Below are 26860 nucleotides of genomic sequence, written 5' to 3'. Positions count from 1 at the left end.
CTGATATCTCAGTTTTAAGTTACAATGTTCGGTCTTGTGCAGTCTGAGCTCCATCCGAGTACCCTGCAGATTTGGATGTCAGTGGGCGTCATAGACTTTTCTGGGGCTGACTCCTCAGCCTGCTACATTCCCCTTTCTTGCTGTAGCCCCCTTGGTGCCAAATTCCTTATAGCTTTCATGTTGTTGGCTCAAGTGTCCATCCAGCGTAGTTTTAGTCCTTTACCTTTTACAGCGTATCTATTCTCTAAGGGCAAAGCAAGATGTAGATTATACTAGCTACTTTTCTATTGGCTTGATTGAGACCCCGATAAAAAGAAGAAAAATCATTGACTTTGGCTCATGGTTCAGAGGGGAGACAGTCTACCATGGCAGCAAAGGCACAGCAGTAGAGCACAAGACCAGATTGACAGTTAGGAAACAGAGTGAACAGGAGGAAGTGCGGCCAGGCCTTTAACCTCAAAACTTGCCCCAGCAATACACCTGACCTCCCCAAACGACGGCACCAACTGATGACCATGTGTTCAAACTTGAGCCTTTGCAGGATAGTTCTCATTCAGACCACACCATTGATCCTCTAGGAGTATTCCCTGTGTCCTGCAGTTGTAAGTTTCTGCTTCTTAGATGCCCCCATAGTGGTAGTCATGATGTCTTTGAAGGCAAGGACATCACACTCCTTTCCATAGCACCAAGAAGAACTGTATATGCATGGTAAGTTCTTAACAATACTGGCTAAATTGTGCTACAGTGAAAGGTTTTGATGTACTATATGTTGTCGTAATAGGGAGAAAAGAGGAGAAAGGATCACAGTGAGAAAGCAGGTGGGAATAATTAGAGCGGGGTTTTGTGTGGCTTTTCCTTCTCAATCCTTTGTTTCTGGAAACTAATGAGTGGGTTGTCATTCCTCCTTTCATTTGCCCTCCCATGTATCAGGCAAGTTTCTCCTAGTCACACTTCCCTGACAGGATGGCAGTTCTATCAGATGAGGCAAGTTTCATGTGGGTAAGGAGGAATGAACTTTCTCAAGACGGGCTGGAAAGTGGTCTTTAAGGCTGGAGTGAATCTTCTGAGCACCAACTGTGACTGAGATGAAAACTGTTTATAAGCCTATAATAGAACTCCCCAAAGACTACTTTAATTAAAACCGAGCAGTTTTCCCTGTTTATTGGAACACTTTAGTAATCTTACATTTTATATCTACTTCATACTTAAAAGGCTATTACAATAAACGCTTCAAAACAAGGGCAATGAATTCTCAGTGTAGTCGGAGGTGGGTCACATTTGTTAGCAGAAAATAGAAACAGCTATTCTGTTTCATATATATTCCCTTTCCCCCTGAGGTCAAGTGCTATTGATTTATAATAGGACAATAAATATCTGAGCATTATTAAAAGCAGTACACTAGTATTGATATGCCACAGTGCTTTCAAATAAATATACAAACAAAGCCATATATTTAGAAAGTAATATGTTAACATACAGTTTTCTTGAAAACTTAGCTGCTCAATTTTCAGTTATAGGTAATACATAAATCTTAACTAATTTTCCATTTTTGAATAGAAAAAAAAACTTCTGAGGCCCCCAAAAGGCCTATGACATTGCTCAGGTTTCTTTTATTTTTTTTCCAGCATGTGTGTGTGTGCGCGTGCGCACGTGCACGCACACACGCTCGCACACACATGCTCATGTGTGCATGTATATGGAGCATCTCTGTGTATGCGCTTGTATGTGTGTGTGGTTTGTGTGTGGATGTGTGGATGTGTACTTGTGTCCACACATGTGGAGGCCAGAACAAGAAATCAGATAGCTTTCTCTATCACCTTTAGTATGGAGACTGGGTCTCCCTCCCAGGAAGCCTCAAAGCTTACCTACCATTTCAGCTAAGCTATTGGCTAGAAAGCTCTCAGGATCCAGCCGTGGTTGCAGTGCTTTGACCATCAGTGCTGGGGTGCAAGTACAGCCACGCTAAGCTTGTTACCTGGGTGCTGGGAAACCAAGCTCAGGTCTGAATACTTCTAGAGTAAGCACTTGTTAACCCACTGAGCCGTCTCCTCAGCCCACATTCCTCAGGTATCTTAGTTGCAATGTCAGGACTAAAATCCCAGATTTCCCGATTCTCTAAGCCTCCTAGTCCCCCCCACACACACACACAGTGCTAGGGATTGAACTCAGGGCTTCCTGTATGCTAGACAAGTGTTTTCTCACTGAGTGAGACTCTCCAGCCTTTGCCTGGATGTCTGTGCTGTCTTTTTAATGCTTGAGCTGTAAAAAGAAGATGGCATCGGCTAATTTTATAATCATGGGTTTTGATGTATTTTTAAGAGAATTTATTTATCTAGCTGGTATGGATTATTGATTGCAAAGGGCTAATCTGTTACTACAATCCAGGTTTGTTTATTCTCTTACTCCTGCCTCTAAAACTTAACAGAAATATATTATTTGGATCTCAACTAGCAAGGAAAAAGAAAGTAAAGAAAAGAAAAAAAAACTTCATAACATTTTACAGAATCTTTTATTTGAAGGGTCAGAATTCTACCAAATCCTCTCAAGAAAAGTTGGCAAAATATCTGAACAGAGGTACCCAGCGCTCACCTGCTCTCAGGAAGAACCAAAGCTATAGGTATATAGCTGCATATGAATCATGAGCAATTACTAAAACTCAACAGTAAAGAAAAAATGAAAACATCTTAAGATCCAAAAACCTAGGACAAAACCCTAGTCAAAGAAATGAAATATACTGGACTTTACATCATCTCAGTAACTCCTCAGTGGGCTGCAGGGACTGTCGTGAGAAGGGCTGATGTTACATTTGGATAGCTCCAGCAGGACTGGCCAGCTGTGCATGCCTGAGTTGGTATGATGGTCAGCTGTCATCTTCTTTTCCCTTCACCCAGTCTTTAAGTCACAACAGCCCCCAGAGATGAATCCAGAGTGGATTGTGGCAGGACCCACAAAATTCCTTCGAGCTAAAGTGCTTATGAAGCAACTATGAAAATAGTTTTCTGATGTGGGATTCTCCTCTGTATGCTCTGAATATGTTTCATATCATTGGCTAATAAAGAAGCTGCTTTGGCCTTTGACAGGGCAGAACAGAGCTAGGTGGGAAAACTAAACTGAATGCAGGGAGAAAGTAGGCTGAGTCAGGCAGACACCATGTAACTGCTAAAGGAGAAAGACTCCAGAACCGTACCAGTAGGCCACAGCCTCTGGTGGTCATACATAGATTAATAGAAATGGGTTAATTTAAGAGGTAAGAGCTATCTAGGAATATGCATGCACACTTGGCCAAACAGTGCTGTAATATATAGTTTTTGTGTGATTATTTGTGTCTGGGCATCTGGGAAAGGAACACGCAATCTCCAATTACAGTGTTCTGGATGGAGTCACCAAAATGTGAGGAACTGATTAACGGATCACAACATTAGGAAAGTTGAGAGCCACTGAGCCAGATCAAACAACATAAAAGAATAAATAAAATTTAGAGTTGAAAAATAAGATATTACAATTAATACCACAAAATTATAAATTATTAACTTTGAAAACTTGGATATCAATTAATTTAAAAATGCAGAGAAAAACCAAGTTTCTTGACACATATGACCTATCAAATGAACATAAACGCGTAAAGAAAACAAAAATAATGAGTCTTAATCAGTAACAAAAAGCCTCAAAACCTGAAGCTAAGGACAAGATATTTTTAGGATTAAATTTTACCAAAGTTATTAAACTAACATCAAGGCTTCCCAAACCATTCCTCAAAATTAAGAACCCTTCCAGTCTCATTCTGTGAGGTCAGTGCGAACACTTGCAAACATTTCTGCTAAGACCAAGTACAAAACTAGGATGTCCAATGTCACTGTTTGAAGATAGAATTTCCAATGTAGATCAGACTAGCCTTGTACTTAAGTAGCACAAATGCATGCAAGATCCTCTTGCCTCACACTCTTGCCTTAGCGTCTTGAATTTTTAATTGCAGGAATGCACGACAATACCCAGCTTTATTTTTAGAGCCATTATGCTGGAAGGAATGAAAGGAACACAGATTGAAATGGGAGAAGCCAGATTATCCTTGTTTGCAGATTATTCCATCTATAAAAACATATAAAGATGGGATCTGTGTGCTCACACTCATACTTTCCCCCCTTCTCTTACACACACACACACACACACACACACACACACACACACACACACAGGCCAATTAATTTAGAAACAATATAAAATATACAACAACATTTAGCTTTTATATCAATAGTGAATTTCTTGAGAAAAAATATCAAGCTTAATAGCCAGAAAAATAAGTAGAAATATTTAAAAATAAGCTTAACTAACAAGTAATTGACCTTTACAATGAAAATTTTAATACATTGATAAAATATATTGAACATGACATTAAAATGTGGAAAGACATCCTATGTTCATGGATTGAGAGAATTAATATTGTCCATACTTCCCAGAGAGAACTACAGGTTTTCCCAGCAGATCAGCAATAATATTCCTCACAGCACTAGAGAAAAGCAATTGTGAAATGTGTATGAAAGGACTAAAGACCCTAAATCAACCAATACTATTATGAACAAAAAGAGTAAAACAATATCTTATATCAGGAGTCATTGAAAAGCCAAAGAAACTACAGCATCATATTGGCATAAAACCAGAAATATAGCCACATAGAAAAGACTTGTGGCCCCAGAAATCTGGCAAAACATCTACAGTCAGCTGAGATATATATATATATATATATATATATATATATATATATATATATATATATTACATATTTTTATGCCAAAAATATATGAGAGAAAGAAAAGTCCTCTTAAGAAGCCTTGCTGGTCAAATGATATGCACATGCAGAAAATAAAATGTATTCTCCTTCACCATACACAAAAATCCATGAAAATAGGTCAAAAGATTTAAAATAAGACCTAAAACTCCAAAAGCACTTGTGTTAGTTACTTTCTGTTCTTGTGATAAACACATAACCAAAAGCAACTTAACTTAGGGAAGAAAGGGTTTTTTTAGTGTATAGTTCCAGAATGATAGTGTGGTGGTTTGAATAAGAATGGCCTCCATAGGAAAATAGATTGGAATGCTTGGTTATTAGAGAGTGACACTACTTGAGAGGGATTAGCAGGTGTGACCTCGTTGGAGTAGGTTATAACTTGTTGAAGGACTTGTGTTACTGGGGTGGCCTTTGAGGTTTCAAAGGACCAAGCCATTCCCAGTGTCTCTTCCTGCTGCCTGCTGATTCCAGAGGTAGTCCTCTCAACTACTTACTTCTCCAGCACCGTGTCTACCGGTATGCTGCTGTGCTTCCCACCATTACAGTAATGAACTAAACCTCTGACTTTCTGGCAACAGGGTAGGGAAAGCTACCATTAGCCAGCAGAAGGCTGGGTGTGCCTGCTGAGCTAGCAGAAGGCTGTAGGGTACTGATTGGTTGGTTGTGGTTTTCCTAAGAACTGCCTGCTCAACTCTGTCCCATTCTAATGAGCCAACACTAAGGCCTGGTCTCTGTTAGGCTGCTAGGAAAACCTATTTTGGCTCTGGTCTTCCCCCTACCCTTGGTCCTTTCAGCAATAATAGACTAAATCTCTGAAACTATAAGTCAGCCTCAATTAAATGTTTTCCTTTGTAAGGTTTGCCATGGCCATGATGTCTCTTCACAGAAATAGAACAGAGACTAAGACAGATAATGTTCTTCAAGACTGGGAAGGCCAAGCTTGACAGCAGGGTCCAGAAGTCAGATGGTCCCATTTCATCTTTACACAGGAAACAGAGAAAGCACCGACAGTAGTGCACAGTTACAGATTTTGACTATGCAGAGCTCAGTCTGCACTGATTAATCGAGAAAGTTGGTATAGAATCACTGAGGTGGCCTTAGGATCCCAGGCAACGGAAATACATTATTGCTTAAGACAAGAACAGCGTGGAAGAGTCTAATAAAAACTTTTGGCTACTATTTTTCTCTGAATAATAGTAGAGGTTCTCAGAAGTATCTACACATGTTACTTGCAGGTGACTTCTTGTGTATTTACTAAGGAAAGACATTCATTTACATAAATTGTGCAACTTTCAAAAACATTAATTATTGATGTGGTACTATTTGCTATGGTATAGATATCCCATTCTATATAGAAACTATGGCTGTAGTCCAGAATTCTACATGTCAGTATGGGTTGAGTCCTAGTCTTTCTATGTCTTCTTCATCAATGACATTTTGTAAAATTCAGGCCAGTTGTTTTGTTCCTTACTTGGTCTGTCAGTTGTTGCCTTATGATTAGAATCCTCATGTGCATTTCTGGCAGGAATTGTAGGCAAGTGCTATGTGTGTCCTTCTCGGAGATTCCAGGAAGCATCTGAAATTCACATGGGATGACTCTTCAGCCTCTTAAAGTGTTATCCATCACATTGCCTCACAGTCAAGTTACTATGTGTTTAGCCATTGGGGGATATAGCTTGGGACTGTGTGAATGCCTTGCTTATCATTCACTAGTTTACCATGACTTTTGCTTAAAGTAATTTTACTATGAGGACTATAAAATAATATGAATTTTTAATTATCTTCTAATGACACAAATAAGAACCATGTATGGTTGACTATCTTGGCTGTCTGCCTAGCATATTTTGCCACATTGTTCTATCCCTAAATCCACCTGAATCTTGTTATGTAGCTTTCCCATCAGCAACTTGTGTGTCTAACAAAATTGGTCCTAGTACAAGTCCTAGAGTGGTGTTTGATCAGTCAGTTAACCCATCCCTTTCAGTCACATTCATTCTTGGCAGGTAGGAATCTAACGTATGCTCAGTCAGTTTGAGGAAGTCTTAGGGTTTTGTTTGGGATGATGGAGAAGGAGCCCCTGTTTGTAGCTGGACTCATTATTTGATAGGATAAAATCAATATGACATATCAGAAGGGGAATATTATAGAAAAAGTGGGTCAGTAACCACAGTTTTGATACCAGAAGTCAGTTGGTCTTGAAGTTGGGTGGTGTTCACTAATGTGAGCTGTTTTAACAGTTTTAGGTGAGCTAACTTGAGTTGGTTTAGTTCTATTGCTCCTAGTTACAAATAAGTACTAATAATTTTTACTTTGTATTAAAAACTGGTAAGAGGAATGGATGAGACCTAAGAAGTCAAAAAACTTAAGTCCATGGTTAAGTTAACTCAGAGGTTAAGAGCACTGACTGCTCTTCCAAAGGTCCTGAGTTCAATTCCCAGCAACCACATGGTGGTTCACAACCATCTATAATGAGATCTGGTGCCCTCTTCTGGAATGCAAGCATACATGGAAGGAATGTTGTATACATAATAAATAAATCTTTAAAAAAAAAACTTAAGTCCAGCCTCTTGTGTCCTTACCAGCTTGGTGATAGACACATGGCATCGGCTTTGAAGAAGTTACAGTGTCAGAAAGAAGGGTATCGATCCCATCCACTAAGACCTGGGAGTTCACTTTTAGTGGTGAAGTAGCTAAGCCTGGAGAAATGTTAGCTGCATTTGTAGTCATTTAGTTAACTCCATCAACGTGAGGGATAAAAACTGTGGGAAACCAAAGGCTGGTATGGTAGGGTCACCTGAACCTCACGGGAGTCTTTGCAGGTGAGTATGGAAGCTACTAGCATTAGAATGCTTTGATTGATTCGGGTATTCCCTTTCCCCCTTAGCTCTCTCTCTCTCCTTTTCTTCCTCTCCATTTTCTTTCCTTCCTCCCCAACTCTTTCTTCCTGTCTCTTTTCTTTTTTTATCTAGCCTTTTCTGTGTTTCCGGTTCACTTCAAGGCCCACCAACTTAGTGGTACACCACATGATTGAGAATATTGTACTTAAGATATTTAGCTTGTCCACCTATGCCCATTTGTATATGCATGGTTTTGGTAAACCTACCCCCGCAGGTAAGGAGAAGGTTTTGGGGTGTGAGTCAGAAAAAATTTTGAAGTTAGCTGATAAAACAACCATTAACAGGTGCCACCGCCAGCTGAAAGCCTCATAAGTAGGGAGCTTGGCTCATGATACCTTCTTCTCTTGGGACCGCTGCCTCTCAATATTAGCATGTTTTTCTCTCATTTGAATTCTTGCTAAGTTGCCAGCTGTCACAGTTAGGCCTTGAGATTTGGTGTAATCGTTCCCAGATTATTTTTTATTTCAGTGAGCCAGTGCATCACAGAGTGTGGTTCCTGCACCAACGGTTTTGGATTTGCGAGTTCCCAGACCCCCTCTCCAGATGACTCAGACAGAAAAAGAGGTCCCAGAACACTTATCGCAACAACTTGTCCAGAAGATGCTAATGTAACTGGAGCTAGAGAACAACTGTCATCTTGAGTTCGTGCAGAGCTATCTAGCATCCGTCTTCTTGCCAGCCTGCAGCCTTAACTACTGCCTGGTGTGTGAATTTAGAAACCCAGTCAGGCATTCTTCACAGCGCTTCTGAGCAAACCCTGGTGCCTGACTTCTAGAGTAGGTCAGACTTCCAACAGTACCGAGGTTGCTGCCCTCAGCTCTAGACCTACATCCCTAGAACAGACTCCATGTATCCAGCATTTTAAGACATTTTTTTCCCCTATCATCAGAGGTTTGGATGTAGAGGAGGCCACTTGTAATCTCTTTAGTATAATACTGTTTCGCACTTTTGTGAAGCGAGGCAAATGTGAACCAATTGCTGTAGGACTTGATAAGCTGTTGCCGGGAGCTGGCTCTTGCCCCCTCCCTCATCCCTCGCCATCTCCCTACTCTTCCTCTTTCACTTCTCCATTTTCTGCTTCTTCACCCTTCTGTCTCTTTCCTACTCTTTTCATTTCTTTATTGCTCTTTGCTGCCCCATCCTTTTTTTCTCTGCCCTCTCGTTTATTGGATTCTCTTGTTCGTTCCCCTCTCTCACTTGTACTCTAGGAGTAAACTTATTCTAGGGGAGAACAAGATTGCTCAAGGGCCCCGGGAGATGTGATATGACATGTTTACCACTCTGGATGCTAACTGCAGACATTTTTAGGCCTCCTAAAAGGAGTATCCAGATTCTGAAACCTTTCTCTTCTCTGCCCATTAAACAAGAAATCAACAATCAACTTTTCATGGCCATCAGTTCTCAGGCCCACGTGCCCCCCCCCATTTTAATCATTTAAATTATTGTATTGCTATGTTCTGCTAAATGTTTATCACCTCTCTCTTGGTGTGGTGGGATGGGAGTGGGGCTGTCGTGTATAGCACTTGCTTAGTTCTGTGGTATAAATACTCCCACCACAACTGAATTCAGGCTGTTATCTGGATACCACCCATAAGTGCCTGGATGAGGATGGTCACAGTGGACTCCCCTAAGTCAGTCAGACCTGTCTGTATACACTACGGTGCGGAAAGCTCCTCATTTGCACCGCTGACTCCATTAGCTCGCGTGTGTGGGGCTAGCTGTTAGTGTGTGCATGGCTGTAATTTGACACAGCAGATGTCTGTTCACACTCTCACAGACTCCTTCTTCAGGACCGCCATTGGAATAATTAACAGCAGCAGTGTATGATAATTGTCACAGCACCACCTTTTAGTCTGGTTAAGTAAAATCCAATTGCAAACACTGCCAAAGATATTTAAACCTTCCACTGATTTGCAAACTGTTACTCCCGCTCATGTGTCTGAGCTCAGTCAAAATACCACTTGAATTGACATAACTTTTTGGAATATAAATGTCACGAGATTTTAGTTAATATTCAGTTAAAAAGTAAAATATCACCCAGTTACCTCATTTCTTGTATTTACATTCTACATCATTTCGGTTGGCTTTTATTATTCTTAAGTAGCTTCACATTATTTTTTATGATACTTTGTTTCCAGCAACAGCTTTGCATACAGATGGAAATGTTGGAAATCTGGATGGGGCTGATTTTTTTTATTTTCATCCTGTTATGTGATTGATCTGGTCAGTGAACAAGAAATTTTTCAAGGCCATCCATCACTCCCGGCAGCTGCTGAGCTAACCCTTCTAACTCACTGCTTCCAGTCAGTCATGCAAGATTCGGGTTGTAAATATTGAATGCACAAATAACTGTTTAAATTTGCTCTCCTATCTGCTTTATCCAATTTCAGGCGATGAGCAAGCTGATATGTTGTTTGGTGGCAAGAAATAAAAAACAGTGAGTTCAGTGTTGTTCTTCCGTATGTCACAGACTTCATCCTGTTGACAAATATTTGGATCAAATTAATTCTTACTACCTTAAGCTAAATTATAATTAAGCCCACCAAGTGTGTAACTTATGTAGCATTTTTTTTTGGATTTTATAGTCGAACAGTAGGACTGTTAGTAAATTTAGCAATCTGTCATATATATAGTAGCCAATTGTTAAATACTTACGTCTGTGAATTTTGTTACCTTGTTACGGTAACAAAAGCGGTAGTATTTGGGAAATATTTGAGCAGGAAAGAAAAAACAGCAACTGGCTTGTCCTCACCATTATGGTGAGCATGTAGAATCCTGAGCGTGTGCAGGTGTCAGTGCTTCTGCTGGAGTTAGAACAAGCATGCACACTCCCACTAGTATTGATATGCATAATAGATAAAATGCCAACTGTCTGCTTGGACTCCTAAAAGTCTTTCTTGTATGGAATAAATTTATGTAAACTTCCCAAATCTCTGTCTTAAACTTACTATTCAAATTCATTATCCTGGGAACACGGTTTGAAGTAAAAGATGTGCATCTAAGCCTTCATTAGTAGCAAAAATGAACGGATTCCTGAAGAGCAAATGATTGCCTCCCTTCCTAGGCTTGTGGGGTGTTCAGCAGCATGCCATGCGGCAGGAGGATGGCAGCCTCACAGAGCAGCTGGAGCAGCTACTTCTCAGGGCAGCTAGGCAGGCTACTGGGATAGACTCATTCCCCTCTCTCTTGAACAGGATAGCCATGAACTCAGATACTCCGGCCAAGGAAATGCAAGTGAAACTTTCTGGGCAGGGCTCATTTCATTGGCCAGAAGTAGACTGCATGGCTATCTGTAGCCACAGCACAGTCAAGGAACGTGGGTTTGTTTAGCTGAGTTTATGACTGTCCTGACCAACTCTGCTGCTAGCCCCTTTCATCTGATTTTTGTTTTGATGATGGTTTTGGTTCTTTGTTCTTTCCTCATTTTTCCTTCAACTCTGACTACAATACAAGAAAGTGCATCCTACATACAAGGACCCAGGGTGATCTTTTGGAACATGGAGCCACACGCTAGGCGTCTGGTGCTATTCTAGAGGCAGCAACCTGCCTTGAGCTACTTGCCCCTAGATCGAGTCTACTTCTTTTCATTAAACTGTTGGTCCTGGGCTGTTCTTGGAACATAACACTTTCCTGAGGATAGAATACTTCTCTTTCTCAGTTCTTATCTAAGTCTTCATGAGGTTATACATGTTGTTTTCTATTAAAATATGGCCCACTCTGTAATTTCAAAATCAGTGTTCACCTGTCATTGTGTGCAAATAAACTAGACCAGCATTGCTTTATTAATGAGCCTTGTCGCTTACAAATGAGTACTACAAATTACTAATAAGTATTTATGGTGATGAAACTTGCTTTGTCTCAGTGGTCTCATCTCTCAAATCTTACTTCTTTTCTTTCTTAATCTGTTCCTGTCTTCCTCACTGTTGAGTGCTCCTAGCCCCAGGAAGGAAACCAGATTGTAAACGGTAGTGGCAGCATCGTCTGTTCTAGAGGTATGGTGAAACATGCAAAGCTGCTTTATTATTCCCTGCCCAGCATCTTTGATGTGACACTCTTAAGGTTTTTCATTCTGGCTCAAGCTGTCGTGTCCAACCAAATCCACTGCCCACTCTTTTCTTTGTCTGTTTTTGTTCCCTCAGGCCCAAATTGTCTGTAAGACTCCTGGGTTATTGGTAGGACCCACAAACCAATACATCCTTCCACTCTTTCAAGTTACTCCTTCTCTCACTTCTGTGCCTGTTCTTTCATATGCATCTGTGAAATCTCACTGTCTCTTTAAAACTGAGCTTCTCCCTGAACTGGCTTTTCCTATTTGAATTAGTGTCTACTGCATCTGCTGTGGTTTCTGTAACATTCCTTGTACATTCTGTAGTAGAATTTATTTGGTTGATTTGTAGTTGTGCAGGTTTACCTTTTCTAGTAGATCATGACTTCCACATAGACATGAGCTATGTTTTATTTTTCAGCTGTGGTGTCTAAGTTAGCATTTGGAAAAGAGTAGATATTCAGAATGTAGAGCATATTTTTTCTAACAAGAAAACAATTGTTTAAATTATCATTACTTATTCATTGAGTACTAGGATTATTTGATTATTAAATGTGACCCAGCGACACTATTTGTAGTTCATACTCACCAGTTACTCAACAGTGACCCACCCTGGTCGTTGTGGCATGCACTTTCATTGACCCACCATTGTGGTTTTCTCACACAGGCGTGTATCTTTTATTGATTCACACAAACGTGCACTAATGTCCCACAGTTCCGACAGGGGTTGATCCCAAGACTCCTTCGATGCCAAAATCTATGGATGGCTCTGTGTTTACATGCAACTTGTGCACACCTTCCCACATGTTGTTAGTCATCTATACATCACTCATAATAATATAGTGAAAAAGCCATGTAAATAGTTATGATATCCTAGTGTGTGTGTGTGATAAAGACACAATTCTCTGAAAGCACAGACAGTGTTGGTATTTGCTGGCACAAGGACAGGCCTGTCTCAGGTTTAACAGAGGTAGCAGTGATGAGAGGGAGCTCAGTGAGGCTATGGGTTTGCGCAGACTGCAGTGCTCAGGCCCTAGCTAAAGAGGTGGCAGGTCCTGCTTAGTTCCAGGTGCCTGGCACTGGAAGAACAGGCCCAGTTTTTTTGTTAAATCTTCCAGATATTCAACAGGTTTTAAAATGTTTCAGATCACTGAAAAAATATTCCCCAATGTTAAAAGATAAAAAAAAGGATATAATATTCATGAGATAGGGTGTGTGTGTGTGTGTGTGTGTGTGTGTGTGTGTGTGTGTGTGTATTGGAGAGTTTCACTGTATGTTGTCAGCTTGCAGTCCTGCTACTTAAGCATTATGTGTACTGAAATTACAGACATGCACCACCATACCAAGTATATGTTCCTGTGACACAAACTTCATATGAACATTTATAACTGTCTTCTTATACTAAGAGTCTCATATATTTTTTCATGCCTCAAGGAAGCATCAAGAGTTCAGGCTGGAATGAAATCTTTGTCTTTCTTGTGCTTGATGTGTGCCATAGAAAGACCTTTGCTTGTGTCATGCATTTGTGGAGTACCTGCTGTACATCAGAAACTGCTCCAGCTTGTTATGCTACATCAGGACACAAAGCGAAGATCCCTGCTCCCACAGAGTTCACGTTCTCTCTCCCTACAGCTTGAGTGCCTTGTCCTAAAGCTGCACAGCCATTTCATTCCAGGTTTTACATGAAAGTGTTGGCAGTAGAAGCCTTGCCATTCAGCTGCCTCAGGACCTTTATTAGGTAGGAACAGCCAGAGGCAGCAGCAGTAGGTATATTTAACGTAGAGACTGTGTCCGTTAACCCAGTGTGTCTGCTAAATGAGCTGCTTGTGTATTTAGTTTAAGCAAAAGCAATTTTAAAAAGAGCCCTTAGTAACTGAGGGAAATTAGAAAACCTTCATCTTGTTGCAGGTACAGCTTCTGTTCTGTTAGGCTCTGCTGTCTTCCTGGAGGTTAGTTTCGCATCTCTGCTGATATATAGCGTAGGGAGGATTGAATAATCTTTATTGCCACCAGGCATAGTTTGTCATGTAGTCAGATACATCAGTTCTTCCATTTTCAAGTCATGGGAGTAGATAGCAGATGTCTTTAGACTTTTGCGCCAACAAATTGTGCTTTCATCTCTGCGTGACTAGACATGTGACCACTATCAACACTGTGCTGTTATATGTAACTTATATCTTCAATGGCAATACCTGTGGGTTGCTTTGCCGCACATCTGTTGGTTTAGAAATATAAAGAGAAATAATCTAAATATAATCAAACTCTAAAAGCAACCTATGACTTGCTATTTGGAAACATAAGTTGCCAATATAGAGTCAACCTCTAAAGCCAGGTCAGGTCACAGAATAGCTATAAACACGAAAGTTTGCTGCCTAAAACATTTATATGGCAAGTGTTTGCTTCCTTTCTTATTAACTTAAAATCTGCGGCAACTGGTTTCCCTGCCTCTGCCAATTATATACGTTAAAGATTGAGGGGTGGATAGAACCTTCATCTGGCGATGGATGGAGATAGAGACAGAGACCCACATTGGAGCAATGGACTGAGCTCCCAAGGTCCAAATGAGGAACAGAAGGAGGGAGAACATGAGCAAGGAAGTCAAGACCGCAAGGGGGGCACCCACCCACTGAGATGGTGGGGCTGATCTAATAGGAGCTCACCAAGGCCAGCTGGACTGGGACTGAAAATGCATGGGATAAAACCGGACTCACTGAATATGTTGGACAATGAGGGCTGCTGAGAAGCCAAGGACAGTGGCACTGAGTTTTGACCCTACTGCATGTATTGGCTTTGTGGGAGCCTAGCATGTTTGGATGCTCACCTTCCTAGACCTGGATGGAGGGGGGAGGACCTTGGACTGCCCACAGGGTAGGGAACCCTGACTGCTCTTTGGACTGGAGAGGAAGGGGGAGGGGAGTGAGTTGTGGGGGGAGGGGGAGGGAAAAGGGAGGTGGGGAGTAGGCGGAAATTTTTAATTAAAAAAAATTAATAAAAAAAACCACACCAGAGCTCAGTTGAATGAATTAAAAGATATTATGCATACATTGATAAAGATTATAATTTAAGGCTATCATCTTAGTGGACAATTAAGTGAGAAACAGTGTAGTCACACTTATCACTGAAACAGAACTGAACACTTGAAATAAACATAATTTTGATCAAAAAAAAAGATTGAGGGGTGGGAAAGAAGCTAGGTTGTTCCAGTGCATAAAGTACATGTACACCATCAGACACCTGAGCGTCATGTCTGCAGTGGCTACAGTCTTTAAAGCTGTGATGCTTCCCTTTTTCTGTGTTGTTTTCTGTGTGGTTAAGCATCCATTCCCATTAATTACTCTGGAAACACTTGAAGAGAAGTCCTTTTGGTTTGGCATATGACTTTAGGAAAAATCAAACCACCCACGGCTTATACATCTGTGTTTAACTCAAATCCTAGGCAAGTGACTTAATTTTCAGAGCCCCTGGTTTCTACGCATGTTAAAGAAGATACCTACTTGATGTGGTGATTACTACCTAATGATTTAAAGAATGTTTTTAAACCAGGCAAATGCTAGCTCTTATTGTAAAATAGTCATGATGTTTTTTGTCACACCAACGTCCAGAAACAAATCTTGGGGGAGGGCAAAGGCAAAGAAAAATTGTGTCAGTCACTGAGTACATCAGATTCATGTACCAAGGAACAGAACATCAAACCCAGTGTTCTCTACAGAGTCAAACTGTGACTGTTTGTTATGGTGACCAGGATGCGTACCGTTGCATCTCTAAATTCACAGTTGTAGCATCATCAGTGGTAGTTCTTGAACATGTTACTAAAGTGATGGGTTTTAGAGGTTTTATTTTGAGTGATATTTTAAATTAATAAAGTTATTAATAAATATCAGTTCTTATTGGTTAAAGCCATTTTAGTTATGCTATCTAGAAGCACACATTTTCCCAGTGACTTTGTTTAGAAATGGCAGGTGTCGTCCTCACACCAGTGCCCCTTATCTCTTAGAAGGAAGGGAAGGGGAGAGGGTGAGCCAGCCAGCCCACGTCAGGAGTAATGAGGCACCTTGGCAAGCGAAAAAACCGAGTCCCTGGAAGTCATTCTGCAGGTTAACAGACCTGCCCTGTGGCCCCAACCCTAGTCTGTTGGGCTCTGACAATCCACATGTCTTAACTTTATTATTCTGGCTTTTAGGGAGATTATGATATGGCTGTCATGTAAAGGAACTTACCACTAAGCCTGCTGACCTTAATTCTGTGCTAGAAGAAGAGAACTTAGAAGTTGTCTTCTGGCCGGGCGGTGGTGGCACACGCCTATAATCCCAGCACTCGGGAGGCAGAGGCAGGTGGATCTCTGTGAGTTCGAGGCCAGCCTGGTCTACAAGAGCTAGTTCTAGGACAGGAACCAAAAAGCTACAGAGAAACCCTGTCTCGAAAAATCAAAAAAAAAAAGTTGTCTTCTGACCTCTGAGTGTGACCTCTGGTGCACGCTCATGCATGTGTGAACACACATACACACACACACACATATACACACATACACACAAACACAATTAATGCTGTATCCATAAAGATGGCGGTCTGTCAAATGCTACTGTAGTATATTGGGGATTCTAAAATGCCCATATTTAGTCTTGTCTAATAGTTGACCAAGCTTCGCCATTTTTTCTCTCCTTTCAAGCCACACAGAGTCCTTGGGAATCCCCTGACTGCTCTAGTCACGTCACATACACTGAAGCCAGCCATAGTCAAACATAGGCAGCTAATTCTTTGCTGTGTAGAGATTACAAAAGTCTTTTTCTGCAGGGGCTAAAGCTCTGAGCATCATGGCCACCATGAACTTTTTCTACTATAGTATCTCTTCTTGGGACCCATTATAGCTTACAGAGGTACTAGGTCAAATCTTGTGATTTTGCAGCGATAATCAAAGTTTGAGGACAAGAATTAAATACATAAATCACAATTCACAATGTGTGGTGTGTTTTTTGCTTTTTGGTTTTTTTTTTTTTGTTTGTTTGATTTTTTGAAACAGGATTTCTCTGTTTATCAGTCCTAGCTGTCCTAGAACTCACTTCATAGACCAGACTGGCCTCGAACTCACAGAGGTCCACCTGCCTCCACCTCCCGAGTGCTAAAATTAAAGGAGTGCACCACTACCACCTGCCAGTGTGTTATATTAACATTGTTTTAAATTTCCTAGGTCTCTTCTGTTTTCTGTTTTTCATACAACAAGCTTTAATTCTTTGAATTTTGTTTTTATAAAAGAAACTAACCAGGAACAAACCCGTTTGTTTGCAATATATATTTGCATATTAGTTTTTGAGTCATGAAAATGTTTTTAAATCATGTGGAATTAATAAAACAATTCTTTTTATACTTTAATTTAAATTCAGTTTTCTTCGTTATTTCCCTCATCAAATAGTCTTTGTCTCCATTTAACTCCATAAAAGATTTCATTTTATGGTTAAAGATGTAATCAGAACCTTCAGTTTACCTCAGAACTGGGTTATTTCCTTGTGTTTCTCACCTAAACCCCAACTAGGTGGCTCCTGAGCTGTGGCTCAGAAACTCTCCCTCAGGCCTTTCTTTTTTTTTTTTTAAACACTTCAAAGGACTGGTTTATTTTACAAAAGTCTACTTTGAGCCAGCTAATCCAAATACAGAAGGGTACAGCTTCAACTCGACGTTCATCTGTAGTTCATTCAAAGCCACTGATCATGTGGGCGATTTCCCAGTTAGTCTCTGCTGATAGCGGTCCTTCTATCTCAACACCTTTTTCAGTTACGGTGGCGATTTGAAACCGGTTGTACGAGCGGGCTTCTCGCTAGTACAACACTCGCATGCAGCGCTCTACGAGCTCCCGGGCCTCAGTCTGACTCAGCACAGGTTGTTTCTCTAGAACTTCTCGAAGCAGAGGCTGAGCCAAGTATGCACCATAACCTGTGGCTAGAGAAGGGGCTTCATAAGCCACACCAAGCATGTCCACATAACCACGGAAGCTTTCTCCATCAGCATAGCCTCCAATGACCATGGTGTTCCGCAGAGGATTCATCTTGGAGCGGCGGCTGTACATGGCCCTTGTCAACCAGGAATGAATAGCTCCAGGGCTATAGCTATGTCCATCTCCCAACAGCTCTTCATCAATCACCATCTGGCCGAGAACCTGCTTTAAATACTGGAAATCAGCGTAGTCTCCCGAAGCACCCAGCATAGTGCTGTCGTTGACTCGCATAATATGGGAGATATTGCGGAAACGAGCCAGGGAGCCGTAGGAGCCCAGCATGTCTGCAGCAATAACCACTCCGCCGTCGAACTTCACCCCTAGTACCGACGTCCCAGTCACCATGGGGTTCTGGGTCCGGGTGATTGGGCCCTCGCAGAGCGCGAAGGCCAGGTCCATGAGGGCGCAGGGAGTGGACGGCACGCGGTAAAACTGCCCCGGGGCCGGACCCCCGGCTCAGTGGCCAGCCCGTGACTCCCAGAACGCTTCCATCTTAGTCACTGCAGCTAAAGAAGTCCCTCAGGCCTTTCTTTACACAGCCACAGCTGCTCCCTTTGGCTCTGCCCACTCTTCTGACTCCATCTCTGTCAGTGTGAGTTTCTCCGCCCCCCTGGTTACTCTCTGACTCTCCAGGAGCCCAGACAACACTGTGTCCCCACTGTTTCAGGCCCTATCAGGCCCTGCAATGTTTCTAGTCTCCCTTCAGTCCTTCGCCAACATCCCTAAATGTTCTTCTGTCAGGCATCAGGGTCCCCAGAGCACCGTGGTGAGCACTGCATTTCCAGACTGTGTCATCAAGTCGCCTCTCCCTCAACTTAAAAGAGCAGCGTAGGTGTGTGTGCTCTTGTGTTTCTCATCCTCTCTGACTAGCTGCACGGTGTTGTTTTAAACCTTTACCCACACCACTGTACAAGCTGGCCAAAACAGGGAACTTACGCAAACACAACTCTAGCAATTTGGGGGAGGGGAAGGGCAAAGACAGAAAGTTCAAATGTACTTTTTCTATAGAAAATTTCCAAGTTGAAATGTATAGTTCTGGTGTTTCACATACAAAATACAGTTAGACGTAAGCCCCAGAAACCTGTTAAGATCTGTTAAGACCTCTCTGAGTTAGCTCTAGCAGTTACGGACCAATGAGAGGCCCACGTACTATCATTACCATCGTTACTCCTGGCTTAAAGCCATATCACTCAGCCTTTCCTCCTCCTGTGGAACAAGCTTAGTGGGCAGTAGTCACAGGAAATTGCTATGCTTCTTGAGCCTCCTTATTCCCAAGGGAAAGGTGAGTGTGCTATCTGCCTATTCCCGCAGCCCCATGAAGCAGGACAATCATTCCGCAGCCCCACCACACAGGAAAATCAGATGTGATAGGGAGTAGAGTCAAAGCAGGAACTCAGTTTATTACTGTGAGCAGCCACTTATAAAGATTAAGTGACACCCTGTGACGTAAGGGTATCTCCAGCCAATGAGAAGCAGCCAAATTCTCCCCCTGGCTAGAATGGTGTCTACCTAGTTTTTGCTGTCTCATCCTCGCTCCAACTCAAGCCAGGCTTTTCTCTGTCCTATAGGCCTTGAAGTCCAGGCCCTGAGATAATTTTGGCCCAAAGAAATCCCTGTCATGCTTCCTTTATTGACACTGACACTATTTTTATCCTAGCCGAAGTCCCTGAATCAGGTGTAAGGCAGCCTCTTCCTGATGTCTCTGGGCCATCTGTCAGTCTGTAATGTGATGGGATCTATGGGAGCTTTTCAGAGAGACACTTAGTCCTGTTCTTTATAGATCAGTAGTAAACAGTGTCAGACCAGCTTTTTGCTGTTATTGTTTCTTTGACATAGGATACAGTAGGCAGTGAGTAAATATGTTTATATAGCCTGACCTGAAAAACTTATTCAAGATATGTTATTAAGGTAAATATTTTTTTTTACATTAGAGCTTTTTTTTTTTCATTTGCTACAACTGGAAAAAAACACAGCTGTTTGTTGTTGTTTGGTTGTTAGTTTTAGTATAAACAACTAAGAACAGTTCTTAATAAGTGAAATTAATTTTCATAAATAAGTCTGAAAATGACACTCATTGCCTGGCAAGTAAAACAAAAGTTGGTGTTACTTGGGAAAGAACTAATATAAGTAAATATAATTTTAATTCATTTATATCCAACAGTTTAACATAAAAATATTAATTCCATTACTCCAGGTTGTTCAGGCAAACAGAACAGTATCTGTTGTATATTTATTATATGGCTTTGGCTCATAATCTTACAGGGTACGGTGACGGAGACAGAGGAGTCTCATAAGCCATTCAAAGCAAGCTGGAATGCCAGGAGAGCTGGTGATATAGTTCAGACTCAAAGACCCAGGAACTAGGAAAGCTGTCATTAGAAGCTTTTGTTCAGCCTCTGTTCCCATAGTTACTAGATGAAGGTTCTATGGTGACATTTAAGATACTCATCAATCTGACCACAAGGCAAAGCCCTTCAGGCCCCCTCTCCTCTATTGCTTAGGGTCTTAGCTGGGGTCGTCCTTGTGGATTCCTGGGTATTTCTCTAGTGCCAGGTTTCTTGTTGGTCCCATAATGGCTCCCTCAATCAAGATAACTCTTTCCTTGCTCCCCTTCTCTGTCCTTCCTCAATCACCACTCTCCTGTTCGCACAAGTTCTCTTCCCTCCTCCCCTTCTCCCCTCTTCTTCCCTTTCCACCCTCTTTTCTCCCCTCAACTTCATGCTCCCAATTTTGTCAGGTGATCTTTCCAGGTGGATCTATGCATGTTTTCCTCAAGGTTCACCTTGTTACTTAGCTTTTCTAGGATCATGAACTATAGGTTCAATATCCTTTGCTTTACAACTAGTATCCACTTATGAGTGAGTACATACCATGTTCATCTCTCAGGGTCTGGGTTACCCCACTCGGGATGATTTTTTTTTCTAGTTCCATCCATTTGCATGCAAATTTCAAGATGTCGTTTACCGCTGAGCAGTACTCCATTATGTAAATGTGCCACATTTTCTTTATCAATTCTTCGGTTGAGGGGTAGCTAGGTTGTTTCCAGGTTCTGGCTATTACAAATAATGCTATTATAAACATAGTTGAACAAATGTCTTTGTAGTATGATTGCACATCTTTTGGGTATATGCCAAAGAGTGGTATTGTTGGGTCCTGAGGTAATGGGAGCTAATGGGAGCTCACCAACTGCAGCCTGATAGGGAAGGAACCAGCATAGGTCCAAACTCGTCCCTCTGAATGTAGGTGACAGTTGTATGGCTGGGGCAGACTGCAGGGCCACTGGCAGTGGCACCAGGATTTATCCCTACTGCTTGTGCTGGCTTTGTGGGAACCTATTTTTGGATGGTTTGCTCAACCTACATATAGTAGGGAGGGCCCTGGACCTTTCCCAAAGCATTTTGCTTTACCCTCTCTGAGGTGTGGGTAGGGGGGTGGTATGGGGGGTAGGTAGATGGAATGGGAGGAGGAGAGGGAGTGGGAACTGGGATTGGTATGTAAAATGAAAAAAGATAGTTGTTTTCTTTTTAAAAAAAAGAAATTAGTTTTTTTTTAAAAAAAGCTTTAGTTCAAATATTGACTCCAAGTCCCAAGTTAGAAGAATGACGCCTACCCAAAAACAGGCAGAGAGTAGATTCTCCCCTCCTCCACTTCCATAGGCCTAGCTGAGGCCACCCACTTTCCAGAGGCAGTCTGTTCTACTCAGTCTGCCTATCCCAAACCAACTTCCATCTGCATTCCTAGAAGAAATGTTCAACTGAGTCTGTCATTGCACAGTCAGGATGATACAGAAAAGCAATGGTTACAGCTATAGTACATAATGGGATTTGACTTGAAGATGAACTTTATTAGATAGTCCTTTTTAATTTAAATTTATTATTTTGAGAATTGCATACTTGAGTAATATATTTCCATTTCCCTCCCTCCCCATGCTGCTGCCCTACCCAGGACACTTCTATTCCTTCTCAAATTCAAGACTTCTTCTTTAATTCTTAGTCACTTGCCTCTTTATACATCCACAATCACATTCACACTCAAAATCTACTGAACCCGTTTAGTGTTGCTTGTATATACTATGAGTTTAGGGTTGATGACTTGGGATTTGGTAACCTATCAGGCAGCTCCTCCCCAGAGAAAATTGATTCTCCCTTTCTCGGCAACCTTAGATTGCTTGTAGCTCATCGTCTAGGAGTGAGGCCCTGTGAACTTCCCCCTGCCTATGTTGGACTGTTCATTAGTGTTGCCATTATGCAGGTCTTATTTAAGCAACCATGGCATCGACATTTCCTGAAAACAGCCTGTGATGTCTAGAAGACACTGTCTAGCCACAGGTGTTCTGACTCTCTGGTTCTCACACTTCCCAGCTCCTCTCTCATGATTTTTCCTGAGCCTTACCTATAGGGGTTGCATTGCAAGTGTAGCACCTAGGTTTGGGCATCTCTTTGTTTGACAAGTTGTAGTTCTGTTATAGAGTCTACTATTGTATAAAGAAGTTTTTTTTGAAAAGGAATGAGAGCTGAACTTCTTCATAAATAAAAGGATGAGTGTTTTGAATGCAGCTAGATTATGGTGGTTTAGGAAAATACCAATAGTAGATTCCCCTAATGTTTTCTATTCAAAATCATTTAGCCTAATTTTAGAAATGTTCTAATTCCTTCTTGTTTTAAATACAATTTTCATTTTAATTTCTAGAATAATGTTTTAGTGGGAAATTACTGACAACAGTTTCTGCTGAATTACAGTTGAAAACATGAAGACTTGGTGTAGTTTTTTTGGGAAATTTTTCAGGTACAGATGAGTTTGCAGTCTAAAAAATAGATTTGATGGATAGAGAAAAATCTCTCCTGTGATGGCACAAAGGAAAGCAGGCTGCTTTGTGCAACTATATCTCCTAATATTCTCTTCAAAGTGGCTTCACGGGGCCGTGCAGTGAAGGTAGTAACCCTTTCTCAGTCCAGAGAAAAGAGATGTAGATTGTTCAGGCAGAAGGGTCTGGGAGCATGGAGGAAAATGTTTCAAAATAAAAAAAGGGACCATTTGGAAATGCAAAAGAAAATGGAGATCCTGGAGTGGATTGGATTCCTTTGCAGAGGTAGAGGCAGCCTGTCACCTCTCGTGGTACCAGAGCTCCACCTGCTGCCCAAGAAAGGCAAAGAGGCAGAGCTGCTGGCCACGAAGGACCTTCCCCATGCCACCATTACTGTTTAAGTTTTTAATCTTTTTGATCTCTACTCAAAGTCGTTGAAGCTGTTCTCGTTCTTTGCCTCCACTCATGCCTTCCCTTCTTGTCCTGATAAAAATTTCATGTTATCATTTCAAAAGCTGACAGTGTTTAAAAAAAACATAATTGGGAAATATATTTGCTGATTTGTTGAGGTGCCTAGAAATACATATGCATAAAGTACAATTTAGATAGATAGTACACCTGGATAAAATGCATATGGCAAAAACCAAAGACGGGAAAAGGAAGAAGGCTGTATTGCAGCCAAGGAGAACAGCTCTAGTTTTAAACACTTGAATTCTCTGACACTAATCTGCTTGCTGCCTTGGGCAAGTTACTTAACTTTCTATGTGAGCTGCAGTTTCTCAAAAAAAAAAAAAAAAAAAGCCCAGAGTGGATAATAGCACTGCTTTTTCTGCACTTCATAGAATTCTTATCAGATGAAAGACTGGGTGATGCTCCACTTTATCTAGCCACCACACTCTAGCCTCAGCCATGTGTAATGAAGTTTAGAAGCAGAAAAGCAGTACATGCTAAGAGAAGGGCCAGGCCACAATGGCCTGTTTGTATGTGTACACCTGTATAGCTGGGTGTGTCCATGTTTCTTCTCTCCATAAAGGGAAGTAAGAATGAATGTACTTGAAAATTCATCACACACATAACTGTAGAAGATGCCTCAGAAGTCCAGTAGCATTCTTAACCCAGAACTGAATATAATTAAGTCTAGATTTCAGTCTAACATACTACTAGGATCCTGCTTCACAGTGTATAGGGGCTTTAGCAAATATATTCTGAATCTCTGTCAGAGTGTTCTTTAAAAGAATTTATGTGTATATGTTTGTGCATGTGAATATATGTCCATGTATGCCATGTGTGTTCAGGTGCCTGCAGAGACCAGGAGACAGTGTCAGATTCCTGGATCTGAAGTTAAAGTAGATTGTATTTTATCCATTCCATTATGGGTGTAAGGAATCAAACGTGGGTTCTCTGAAAGAGCAGCCAATGCTGTTAATGTCTGAGCCATCCCTCCAGTCCAGACAGCTCTTTTTACAATTGATTGGTAGGGAAGTGTGTCATGTATAACCTGCCCAACAAGGTGAGTTATGCTACAGTAACAGGTTCTCTTTTACAGGATCATTGTCTCACTAAGAGCACTTAAAATGTGGACTGGAAAGGAAGCTTAAGGAAAGTTTTACTAGTACCTGAGGTTTGGGAATGTGAACAAGCTGTAAATCTTAGCAGCTATGGGGAGAAGGAGGCTAGAGAAGAGCAAGAGACTAAAATGTGCTATGTATAAGCACTCACACGGCAGGAAGGTAGATTACTTAAGCTCAGAGAAAGAATGCAAAAGACCAGAATGTCCAGGAAAGCAAAATCCCCCAGCTTATATTCTCCTAGAGAGACAAAAGGTTAAAAGGAAGTTTATTTGGAAAGCAAAACCCAAAGTCAGAGTTAAGAAGCAAATGCACAGACAGTACAGGAGTGCCCAGAAAGCTTGCTTGTGGAAGAGTGCCAAGGATAATAACTCAGGAGGAACATTTGAGCTGCGATCCACAAGTCAGAAAGAGGTCGTAGAAAAGCTGAGAAGAGCATCCTAGACAAGTGAGAGCTGCCCGTGCCCTGTGCAGGGCTTTGTTCCAGGAATCCCAGAGAGTCCTGTGTAATGCTAGGTGCAGTGACCCCACTCCTGCTTGTCGGGCAGATGTGACACTTTGTGTCCACATATAAAATCCCAGCTGCAGATCATCCTTGGGAAGAAGTGCAGTGGCCAAACAGTGGTCCTGCACCTCACATCTCCATGGCAGAGGCTGGCATCCTCTCTGGCAACAGAGCCATTTGAAAGCATTTCTACGTTGATTGACTTTGCCAGTACATATTTCTGTCTCTTTGGAGTTGTTCATTTCTTCAAATATCTCATCCTCCCAGGACCTCTCTGCAGAACCTGTTCACAGCTGCAGTACTGTTTTCAGGGCATTGTCAGCACACAGAATGCATTCCTTGTCCTCCTGGGTTTATTACATACTACCATTTGTGCCACAAACCCCTCTCAGCCACCTGGGAATTGTTTATGCAAATTACTTTTCTTTACTGTGATCTTTATCCTTTATCCATGGGATTATCTAGTTTTGAAACTGCTTTCTTTGTTGGAGGTCCTAGTTTTTCCTTTTCTGCTGTAGCCAGTGCTTCTGTCCTGTGCTTTTCTAATAAATAGATAAATCAATGACGTACTCTTTAATCATAGCCAAATAAAGCTATTGATGGTAAGCATTAATTTTTAAAATGCTTTTCTTGACCAGAAAAATTGCTGATATTTATGTTTACATAAACTATGAAAATTAATTTGCTTCCACTGTTGAAAAATAATCACTTGTGAAATGCAAAATAAGTTTTGTTTATTTCACTGACAGTCATAAGCAACTCAAACATTCCTTTCACACGTTCATTTTTATAGATTCATGATGGAATAGGAATTTATATTTCAGAATTTTATTTTTCTTGGGTAAAGTGGAAATATTTATAAAAATTTATTAATGAATCTTGAAAACTTTGGCCGTGAACTTGTGGCGTGTACATTGCATACTTCAGCAATTCTGAATACTTCTTAAAGACAGGAAATGAGGAATGCTGCATCTAGCAAAATTCTAGGAAGGATTTAAAATGTAATCATCATTAGCAAAGTTCTAAAAATGGCATGTTCTTCCTTAGTACATTAACTTCCTTGCTGTAATGTTGTGTGTTCGCCTTCTCTGTGTATGAGATACACCATTCTTCCTTCTATAGAGCTAAAGCCAGTTATGTGAGAATTACCCCAATTCTGTGTGATTTAGCCATCACCAGCTAACTTTTCCAGATAGTTCTCATTTTACTAAGAGGTTGATATGATGACCTAGGGTGTAAAGGTCACATATTCACACAAAAATAAATAAATGAAAGCAAAAGAGTACATCTACAGAAGAAAGACACAATATAAATTTCTCTTTCTGATCCAGTTGTTAAAGACTTTAAAATGTATGCAAACTATGTGCTGAAGTTTTATCCATATTTTCCTTTATTTATACATTTACATTTATTTTATAGTCAGTCTTGTTAAAATATAATATAGTAATCTTATCTTCTATTATGTTAGATGGGAAAGATGGTTGTAAAATATAAATAATGTAATTATTTTAAATGAGCACTCTCTGAAAGTTTTACTATAATCCTTGACAGAAATATCCCAACAGTTGGAACTACAGTGTTAATGTTCTCTTAGAAAATTATTATTTTTCTTCCTTCCAGGTTAATTTACAGTATAATTTTCAAATCTTACTATGATGGAAAGTGTTTTTAAATTATAAAAATATGATTTAATAAAAGAATCTAAAGATTAGAAATAAAGGCTCAATATTTTAGTGGTATGTTTCTTTTAAGTCTTAAGTGAGGGTACAAATATAGTATCTTGACTAATTAAACTACCATAACAAATTACCATCAGCTGATTAGCTTACCAACAGAAGAATTATATTTGTCACAGTTGAGATGAAAGCATGATTTGACATATGTCAGTTCATGAGAAAACATTAGAAATTGGTCCCATCTCACGCTTCCTGATTATGGAAACTTGTACCCAGCCTGGGGCCATGAGTAACTAGGATGGTAGATTCTCCTCTTCCTTCCATGGCACATGAAGTATGAACAAGAAATAATATTTGATGTTACATTAAGCCATGGTTTGTTAGTTATTATCACTATAGCCTAAACCATTGCCTCAGAGTTTCTAAAAATATGACTCTGCATTTGAATTGATCATGTTTTCATTTTAATTTGTTAGTTTCCCGGTTTTTATTACAAAAATTTTTATATTAAATACAATGCCACCAGAGACAGCCCTCATCATATTTGAAGAGGTTTGGTTTTGTTTTTTGATAGTCATCGAACACTTTTATAGAGA

The 26860-nt window shown here is 40.8% G+C and overlaps 1 protein-coding gene and 1 pseudogene across 6 annotated transcripts in view; one reads left to right on the top strand and one right to left on the bottom strand.

Annotated features, from left to right (window-relative positions):
- Cfap20dc (CFAP20 domain containing) overlaps nucleotides 1-26860 on the top strand; it is a 225524-nt gene that overhangs the window by 26611 nt on the left and 172053 nt on the right. The gene's annotated exons all lie outside the window — the stretch shown is intronic.
- Nucleotides 17316-18221, bottom strand: LOC142858812 (proteasome subunit beta type-4 pseudogene; annotated as a pseudogene).

This window comes from Microtus pennsylvanicus, chromosome 10, assembly GCF_037038515.1.
Source record: "Microtus pennsylvanicus isolate mMicPen1 chromosome 10, mMicPen1.hap1, whole genome shotgun sequence".
NCBI lineage: Eukaryota > Metazoa > Chordata > Mammalia > Rodentia > Cricetidae > Microtus > Microtus pennsylvanicus.
Note: the sequence above shows the minus strand (reverse complement) of the source record. Positions and strands in the feature narration are given on the sequence as shown.